The sequence below is a fragment of the Aptenodytes forsteri genome, unplaced genomic scaffold (genome assembly GCF_000699145.1).
Source record: "Aptenodytes forsteri isolate BGI_AS27 unplaced genomic scaffold, ASM69914v1 Scaffold72, whole genome shotgun sequence".
Lineage (NCBI taxonomy): Eukaryota > Metazoa > Chordata > Aves > Sphenisciformes > Spheniscidae > Aptenodytes > Aptenodytes forsteri.
Genome location: NW_008796193.1, coordinates 4297611 through 4308008, shown reverse-complemented (window position 1 = coordinate 4308008; position 10398 = coordinate 4297611). Strand labels below are relative to the sequence as shown.

Genomic DNA, 10398 nt, shown 5'->3' with positions numbered 1-10398 from the left:
GGCAAAAGAGTTAAGTGCTTCAGGAGGATGAATTGAGTACCTGACATGGGCTAGCTCTTAGCAAAACCAAGAACAAGTGGGATTATACTTGATATACAAGATGATCAGAAAACAAAAAAAGATCGTTTAATCTTTAAGTAAATAACATTCTAATGGCAACAAAAATGTTAAATATTGCCTTTGTACAGAATACTTGGAACTGGCCACAGAAAAGTTATTTACTGAACCTGCTATGGATACATATCTTCCGTTCTATCATTTGGTTTGCAATATGTATTCCTTCCTTTTAGTCTTTAGATTAAAACAAGTCCTTTCTCTTAAAACAAGACAAAAAACCTCCATAACTGAATTACTACGCTAATGAGAACTGCAGGAGAGAAAAAAAAAAGTTTTAGTCTGTGAAAAAAATATTTTTAATATCTAATTTACAATAATGAAAATGCTTATCACATGCACTGTGCCTTAAGACTTTTCAATAAAATCAGTCATATATATTCTACAGATTATTATGCAGTTGCTAATACAGATTTGTTTCCTGGCATAAAAAGTATATCCCTGTACAGTGCTCTGTGTCTGGTATTTCAAGTCTCTTGAGAAGTACGCAAACACCTACTTAGAACAACGTTCTTAGCTTGATGTATGCATATACTACACACACATATACACCCATGTATACATAGCCCAATAAACTCTCTCTTTGTGTCTTCCCTGTTAAAGATGTTCAGAAATCTCTCTGTCATTCGTGGATGGCTGGATCTGGTTTCTAATTTGCAAAAGCTGATAATTTTGCTTACAACTAACAGATCGTTTCACAGAATGCCGTGTGGGAGAGAAAACATGCACAGCACTGTTAAAACGGCACATACAGGGGCAGAATTATTTTTACCAGCTTCACAAAATTTGACGCTCTCCAACTGCAAATAAAACCAGAAATATGAACAATTTAATCAAAATGAATCACTGTGTTTTGGGAATATATGTCTCTGTACTCCCCATACAAAATTGTTGCAGAGACAAAGAAACAGATTTTGATAATTCCGATTAGAAAAAATCTAATTTCAATGGCTAGATAAATTATGGTGGCTCCTTGGTATCACAAATTAAGGTGTAAAGTTAGTCATGTGTGAACGATGAATTTGATTGAGCCATCAGTGATAGTACAATCCAACTATAAAAAGCTGTGCTATTCCATGAAACATCTGGTACTGACCACAGCAAGAGACAGTACGTTCTCTTCTACAGGTCTTTTGGGCCTGCTCCTTAAGCACCATGGATGCACCTTTGAAAATCTGTCTATAAATGTAATAATTGGAGCTACTAGGTACTACCAGCATAATGTGCATATGCTGATATGCCCTATATGCATAAACAATAGTATCTCTGTATTTTCCAAGAACATCTTCTATTCAGCCACTTTGGAGTTCATTCAAGGTTGCAATCTACTTTATATTTCCGTTGAGACAAGTATATAAGTTTGTACTTTTTCTCAGAAATGCAATTAAAACCTGTATATTGCTGCAGCATATGCAGCCAATAGTGTATTTCAATCTGCAGGTTTTACTGAATTTCATGTGACAGAAACACTGTAAGAAGTATTGTCATCTGTATCAAAACACTGAATTAATAGGCAATAGTAGGTAGCCTGGACTGATGCTGGCTGAGCCTTCAAAACAGAATTCCTGTCATCAAACTCAGCAGCCCCAGTAAGACTGGCAGGTCAAATCCTGGTGTAAACCCAGCATTACTAGGGATAGTTTCCTGCCAATATGCACAGGCAAACGAAAGCAGGAACGATTACAATATTCCAATCTGACTTTCAAGGGAGGAATTCTACAGGCTTGCTAATGGTCATTGCTGATTTCTACCAATGCAAAGCAGAAATCTCAAGTATATTAATCAAATTTGGCTTTAGTTCTTCCAAATTGCAAAGTTAGATCTGCTGTTGCCTAAATGCTTTACTGAAATTTTCTTCTGAACAGGTGTCAGCATAAAGCTCAAATGACATTCTGTGGGTGTTACTTGAAAAATTTGTATTATTCCAGGCATTAATTTCAGCATACTATTGGAAAATGCATCAAACAAAGTGTAAAACATCTTCATCCCCTGCTTTCCACTGCCTTTCCCAATAGTATTGTCCAATTGCCAGTGGGTGTAAGATTGCCTGGCTCCACAAAGGCAGCGATGCTTCCACGTCTGTCATCCAAATGTCATCATGTAAATGCCCTCCTCTGATGCAGAACCCTTTGACTCGCAGACCTTAGTGGAGACTGCTGCCAGATTGTCATATTATCTGCTCTATGTTTTTTCAAACATTTACATGACAAGATGAGACAGACAAAAGGACCCTCATTCTGACGATATGAATTATTAGTCATTGTCAGCAGCATATCCACTCAGCTCACATTCTTAAAGGCACATTAAACAAAATTTATGTTTTGTTACTATACAGGCAAAATGGTAATCCTAGTTTATTGGCAATAATTCACTACCTTCGTCTCACTTACAAATCAGAAGTACCTCACAAAAGAAGCTGACGTGCAATGATTTAAAACTGATAGAAGTAAAAGAAGAATCAAGTCAATTTCTTTGTTGTCAAAGTTGGAAGACATGAATGACAAGTAATCCTCAATTCATTTACTAGATTTCTTCCTCTTTCCTCTGGGTGTATTTAAATACTTTTCCACATCAACTCTGTCTTTCATTGTTTCATTTAATGTACAGGAAATTCTTTATCACTATATAAAGTAAAATAAGCCTTAGCAAAATCTTTCCATTGATCATCTAGCGTGCATTTGACTGAGAATTTGTTTTGCAACCCAAGCATGTGATTGCTTGATTACAACTGTGAATTAAAACCTGGGCACAAACATCACCTATTTCTGTTTTGCGTAGACGATATTATTCAGTAAAACACAAATTGAAAATACAAATACATAAATTTTCCAATATGAGTCAAAAATTATCAGTTACAACAAACTCACTGACTCAGCTCACTCACATACACGTGTGCACACCCTTCAGAGCAAGGGGGACAACCCAAAGAAGAACTCACAATCATTGATCTACACCAAGTTGTGCATCAAAACACTTTAAATAAAATCTAAAAGAAAATGTCATTGCTCTCAACCTTCTCAGCACCTTTCATAGCCCCTGGTGTCCAAATTATTTTCAGTCAGTTCAGCACATCTCTAGTGTATAATTTGTTTTATTCAGTGGAATTTCCTGTCATGTCTTGTCACATCAGTCCCAGAATGGCTCGCTGCCTCTAAGAGATACAGAACAGTCTCCGGTAAGGGGAAAATGTCAGAGAACACCACAGTCATAGCTCACTCAATGCAAAGGGAAACATTCATATGGAAAAACTATCTCTGAACTCCACAAAAATGCAAACTTCAAGAGATGGAGAGATTATTTCGTATTGCAATGAAAAATGAAATGTATAACAAAACTTCTTTACATCAAAATAGAAAGCAAAAGGCATTTTATGTATATCCCATTTGGGAGTAATGGAGAAACATACCGTGTAAGTTTCTCAGACTCATATTTAATGCAGAAATCATAGTGCGTGCAGACATTTTAACTTGCTTTCGGCTCAGCGTAAGTGAAAAAGGTAAATTCCTAGTCAAGTTGTACTACTGTCATCTGCATTCCACCTTAACCCACTTCTTCTGAGGTATCTCACATTTCAGTCTCATAGCATGTTCAATCTGTTGAACAATTTAACAATCAACTAGTGAAATATTTTCTATTTCCTCAGAAATTATAGAATCATTTCCTAGCACAGAAAAAAATCAGTCTTCAGTCTGCAACAGCAACACAGCCTAATAACTTGAGTTTATCTAGGTTAGAAACAGCAGCTTTATGCCACAGAATTGATTGGGTGAAGGTCTGTGGACAGAAAATCAAATTGGATTATGATGTTTCCTTCTGATCTTTTACAGTATGAATCTGTGATTCAACCCTCGGCTTTGGTTCGCACGCAATGTTTGGCTGAAAACCACTTAAATTTTGATTAACACTACTGGTCTATGTCTTCCCTTCTTGTTGGTAAAGCTCCTTTAGCAGCACAGTAATTTCACCAAGGAAACGTGATGCACAATTTTTCAGAAGTTACCTTTGTACTGAAGAAATACTTTTGAAGAGTCCATGCAAAGCTGAGTTAAATACAACTGCGCTGCTAATTCATGCTCAGTTTGGTAAGAGAGCATTCAGTCAATAATTTAGTGATACAAAATCTGATGAAATGTATGACTTCAGACTCAGGCTTTTGTAAGGTTTGTGATAAACCTTACAATAAACTTTAGCTAATATTTAGGGGACAGAAAAAGGCATTAGCCCCATGATAGTCTGTATTCACACAGCATGGGGGAATAGGATACAATATCAAAAAAATTACAAGCTTGGGAGTTCACACGGCAGACAGAGAGAAATCAAGCATTCAGACAAGGGAGGGGTGTGCATGGTCTCTGCATGTGTGCACTGTGAGGTTCCCCTCCATTCTGGGGAGACCTGGGTGCGATGGGACACAAAGAAACTAGAAATAAGCGTACAGCAGACAAGGTGAGGCTAAGGTCAAGATAATGAATAAACAGGGGTTTATGTCACTGTGAGAGACATTAAGTACCCAAAAGAGGAAAGTGAGGCACGGTCAGATTCCAGAGAGGTTGTAAAGGAAAAAACAGATGTGATTTGGCAAGTCTGACCACAGGAAACAAGAGAAAGATTTGAGCACAACCCGAGGTTGAAAACACTGTGATAAACGTGCTAGAAAGTGCTGACCTCAGTGCTATGTCAGATTCTTCCATTAGCTGAAATACAGCACTGGCATTAAAGAAGTCCCAATTTTCCCAATTAGAAGTCCAAGGCTGTAAAAAATGCTTGCTAAGAAAATGTAGGGAAATTTCATGATGTGGTAAAAAATAACAAGTTCAGTCTCATAAAATCTTAGAGTTATTTTTAAAAATATTCACAAATGTTCTGGCAAACCAGAAGATACGACACCCTAGGATTCTCATACAGGATTCAGTTTCAAAACAGTCGTGCAGCTGGGTTAGGTTTTTATCAGGATCCTTCTTACAAGGCACCAGTTAACCTCCTGTGGGCATACACATTTCCGAATGAAACATATACCGAATCACCCAGAACATGACAAGATCATTTGGCACTTTTCATAGGAGATCAAACGTGGGGGAAAAAAACCCAACAAAATAAAGCTCCCTGCCTCCACCCCAGGCATCTGAACACGGCTGTTCTTGGACACTGTCATAAAGACGGGCATATGCCAAGGGAGCTCTGAGCAATGCGAGTAAGATACTGCAGGGCAGAATTATCCCAGATTTACATTTCTTTAATTCCTGCTCTAAAGCAAGGTGATGTAGAAGTCCCACTGGGCACCACAAGGAGTGAGGGAGTGGAACAGAAGTCAGCATCCATTTGCTTTAAGGAACAGGAGCGTTTTCTTGGTGGCACCCCCAGGTTAAAAAGCATCTAGTTAGAGGTTGCTTTTGAACTCAGGCAGCAACACAGACAAGTGCAAGCTTCCCCTGCTGGGACAGCTTGCTCATTCCATTTTGCTAGGATAATTAGTTTTGAGCGACTCTAATTGTAAAAAAAAAAAAAATATTCTCTGCTTCATTTTCATAAAGTGTCAGTAACTCACGCCTGTCAGGTTCACTAGACCTGGGAATATGCTATGCTTGCATATTAAAAAATATTGAGCGAGTGTGTCAACACAGTTTACTAATTTAGCCATTTCTGTCCTCGTATCTCTACAGAGCTCTTTTGGCTGCCTGCTGTAATTAGTAACCGTCAAGTGTGTCTCACTTTGTCTATATCTAGTGTCACAGTAACAGCAACTTATTTTAATTGATTCTTGATCAAAAAGATCACCAGAGATCCCACACATTCTCTTTATTATGTGCATACTGTATGCTATTAGACTACCCTGCTTGGATAGAAAGACGACCCTTTGGATGCTCTAATAATGATGGCTGACACAATTGTTAAATCTGCTGGCACTGAACTGCATGATATATTATTCAAAAGGCAACACAGTTTGGTATGTGACATTAATTCTTCATCATTATGTATCATTGTATAGATTCTTGGCATTTCATCCAAAACTTACCTTCAGAACATTAAAAAAAATCTATCTATAAAATAGTAGGGTGTTCGACCTACTGAGAAAAGGCTGTCTTCGTAACATTGTTTATATATTGCTTCATCATTCATTTTTTATAGGTATCTTATTAAAATTGGAAAACAGAGGCAGAAAGACTATAAAAAAGCTTCATAACGATAGTTAGCACTTCATTTTTCTGTGCCAATTTCTTTAAAACACTGAAACACTAGAGAATAATGTTTGTCAAAACTGACTACAACAAATCATTTTTAAAAATTTCATCTCCCCTTTTTGCTCAAGGAATGAAACACTCAAAATATTTAGTGCAAAGTAAGAAGACCTATTATTCAGAGTTACGACTTTCCGAGGTCTACTCTTCATTGCACATCGTATGACCAACAGCACAGCTGCAGGAAATTGCATTAAGAAAATGAAGGATTGCAGTGTAATATGGGTATCTGAAGAGTATGTTCCTTGCACACAGGTCTTTAAAGTCTAGCAACTACAGAGAGCTAATGGTCTGTGAGTAAATTAGTGCCATGAACATCTTTTACATCATATTACCCCAGGGAGACCTTAGACCTATTAGCTTCAGCACATGAAAGATGTATTAAATGTGTTCTGACCATTGACTGTCAGGTTTATACTTGTCAAAACTGCCTTAGACACTAAGAAATTATAGACAATGTTTTGATCCTGATGATGCTCGTGCAGAAATTGCTGTTACTTAATCTTCTTGTCTTTGAGAAATACAACTCATAGCAAGAGCATCCGCTGTCATCACTGAGAGAAGGACAAGTATTTTTTGTCTTTTATGTGCTACTAATTATTCAACATTTTTTTTCTACATAGGGATAAAAACTCTTTGCTATCAGTGTATTGACTACCACATGCCAAGTACTTTATCACGTTTATTCCTTTTTCTGGACTGTGCTCTATTTTCCAGTGTGTGGTAGCTTGTGAAGAATTACTGAGATTTTCCATTAAATTTTCTGGTAAAAATAATTTTATAGTATATGTTTTGTATCTTCTGTTTCTGAACCATCCACTTCTCAGCTAGTGGGAAAGTAAATGGCAATGCATGACTGGGAGAACAAAATAAGAGGAGGCTATGAGGAGTGAAGAAAGTGAGAGAAAGGAAACAGCGCATTGTCAGGAAGGAAAGAATAATGTCAGGTTTCTTTTATTATGAGCAAGAAATGGGAAGCAACACGCATGCAGTAGAAAAGCTACACACATTTAAATGTAATTTTATAAGGTTGAGCACTAAACGGCTGCTGAAAGTGAAGCATTCTGTAATGAAATGTATGCCTTTTATCTCCTTTGCATCATGTTGAGAAAAAGCAAAAACCAAACAAAACCCCCATCTACAGTGGTACAAATACTATAAAATGCCTTACGGAGATGGTAGCTGTGAGCACAGCACGCTCAATCTGTCTGAGAAACCTGGGCTTGAAAGTAACCCCAGGTTTCGCTCTCACCCTGCATGTCACAACCAGGAGGATCACAGCGGTGATGCCTCAGCTGGTGGGTGATGGCAGATGCTGTGCAGCGCATCGCTTACACACAGCCCTTGGGGAATGAGCGCTGAGACCTTGGTGCTCAGCCTCACTCTGCGTCTCTGCAGTACGGTGACAGCTTATGAGATGGCATGGAGGTGAGACTCGAGAGAGAAAAAAACTGGCCACTTACAACAAGAGAAGTAGAAGGATCTGATTTCTGAAAGGAATGGGGAAAGCTAACTGGAAACATCTCTGACTTGAAGTCACCAAAAGTACCTCCTTTTTTGGGGTCAAATGGGATAGGCTTAAACCATACCTGAAAATCCCCTTGCAGAAACGCACCTGCTTCCTCTGGGTAAAGTAAACACATGTGCATTGCCTGATAAAAATATCTGGTTACTGCTTTGGGTTACCAGAGCTTTTGGCTTACTGAATAAGTTCAGAAAGAAATACTGCTACCTTGACGTGTCCCAGCTTACTGCAGATATCCAGGGACTGTATCCTACAATTGTTCATTGTCTCTTCACTGCAGCTGCCTATAAAGTCATTAACTAACAACAATTTCAGCTGCAGAGCTGCATAAATGTAGAGCATAAACCAATGAAAACAGGACAAAGATGACCTTCCACTTATTTCACAGGCCATCAGAAACTCCTAGATTAGTAATCAGAGTGAATTTAACTTGTGAACTCAGATGCCAAATCTGCAGCTTGCTTCCTATCCCAAGAGTAATTTTTCTGTTTACGAAACCACCCAGCCTGCTAGAAATATCGATAAAAGACTGAGACTCAAATGTTTTTTGCAGTGGTACCAAGGTAACAGCCCTGAAGTTCATTACTGGTTTTAGGAAATAGCTTGTTTTGTAGAAAAATTGTGGAAACGTAAGTGTCAATTAATACTCATCAAGACATTGATCTTCTTCCATTCTCTTTTTAAAGCTGGAACACCACCCACAAAGTCTCTGTGTTACCTTGCCAAAAGCAAAAAATCTTGTCTTTTCGTCTATTTCCTAGCATATAAAATGCTATTCAGTATACAAAACACTTTCTCTGAACTCTGTCATCTTCAAAAATGAAAAATTTATATGACTTTGTATAATTTTATCTAGTGATAGCTAGGTTCATACCGTTGATCAAATTTGGTAGGAAAAAAACACAGCCCTAACTAAAATAGTTCAACCAACATAACAATTATGTTTAGACAAAATGCCTAAATGCTTTCTGAACAGGGTATTACAGTCTTGTTATTCAATAGTTATGGATCATTTTGTATCCGTGATGTGTTTAACAAATACCATCCTTCAGGTGTCCCTGAGGTCACATATGACTTGCTTAGTTTTACCAAGATGAGCAGAATTAACCTGGCAGAGTGGAAACTATATGCTTAAACTCAAATAATTTAAGGCTTCAACTACCTGAGCACATTTTGCAGCCTTTTACTAAAAGGAAATAAGAAAAACCAAACCAAAAAAATCATAGATGAGTTTTCTTCTTTACCCCTTTTTAGGCTCTTCCAGCCACTGAGACCACTCTAAGTAGTTTAAAAGCACTGGCTGTGGAAGTAAAATAATTCTGCGGCTTTGCTTACCTAGTATTGTCTTAGAAAGCATTAAGCAGAGGTAGTCGAAATCCTCGCCAAGAAACTTGCTGTGAAAGAAAATTTCCCTTATTTTTTCAGAGCCTCATCCAAAGCCAAAGAAAAGGAAAGCAGGTGAGGACGGAAGTGATAAATTAAGGTTCCCTTATTCCAGCCATGCTTCCCTGCCAATGCCATTGGGTGCAATGGTCCCAGATACCGCTATGACAGAGTACAGGAGCTACAACAGGAATATAAGAAAAGGGAACTGTACCAAAGAGCAAGGAACAGCTAAGCAATCCGTTTCTCCACCTCACAGCTCCACACGCTGCTAGTTCGTGTGCTTTTGGGATGCCGCTTCAGCTATCACAGTGCCACTGAATTAAAAAAAAAAAGAGAGAGAAAAGGAACAGGTGCCGATCTTCTTTCTTTTCTGTGAGGAAACATGACACAGCAGAGTCTCATATTAAATCCTTTATCTTCATGCTAAGGTCTTCTGACATTTTAAATATCAGCCATAATGATTAACATCTCTCCTTAAAGCCAGAAGCTAAAATCCGCCAGTCTGCCACACACAGTGACACCTTTAAACACTCACACACTTCAGCAGTTACTAATTTTCCAATCCAGTACCTGGATATGACATTTTGACAAGTTTGCAAAGGATTTGCTAAACTACTTATTACTTCAATGTATAAAAAGTATGCTTTTTTGCAATACCTTTCAAAAATAACTTCTGAATACATTTTATATGTGATTTTCTAAAGTAGCTTTCCCATTGCTCTGCTTTCATGTGCCAAAAAGAGCCTAATGGTACTTGCAGCATTCAGGCAACTTAGAACATCTAATTACTTCAGCATTATTTTGAGTAAAAGCAAACTATTTTCTATCCAAGTTCTCTTAAGCAATACAGTCATTAGGCAAATGGGTGGATCAAGAATTTGCAATGACATTTGCAGTGATTTAAAGTAGATACCACTGGAGCTATCCAATGCTTCGTGCAAAACAGGAACATGGCCTGAAGCTGCTTTGTATTTGATAGATGTCTCCATCACAAACACCACCATAAAAAAAGCAATGCTGTGAGTGTTTTAATAAAAAGGTAAAGACACAATAATGGAAAAAATCCTTGGAGGTTGTCGTGGTTTAACCTCAGTCGGCAACTGAGTACCACACAGCCACTCACTCACTCCCCCACCC

At 38.0% G+C, this 10398-nt stretch overlaps 1 protein-coding gene across 7 annotated transcripts in view; it reads right to left on the bottom strand.

Annotated features, from left to right (window-relative positions):
* NLGN1 (neuroligin 1) overlaps nt 1-10398 on the bottom strand; it is a 332370-nt gene that overhangs the window by 290485 nt on the left and 31487 nt on the right. The gene's annotated exons all lie outside the window — the stretch shown is intronic.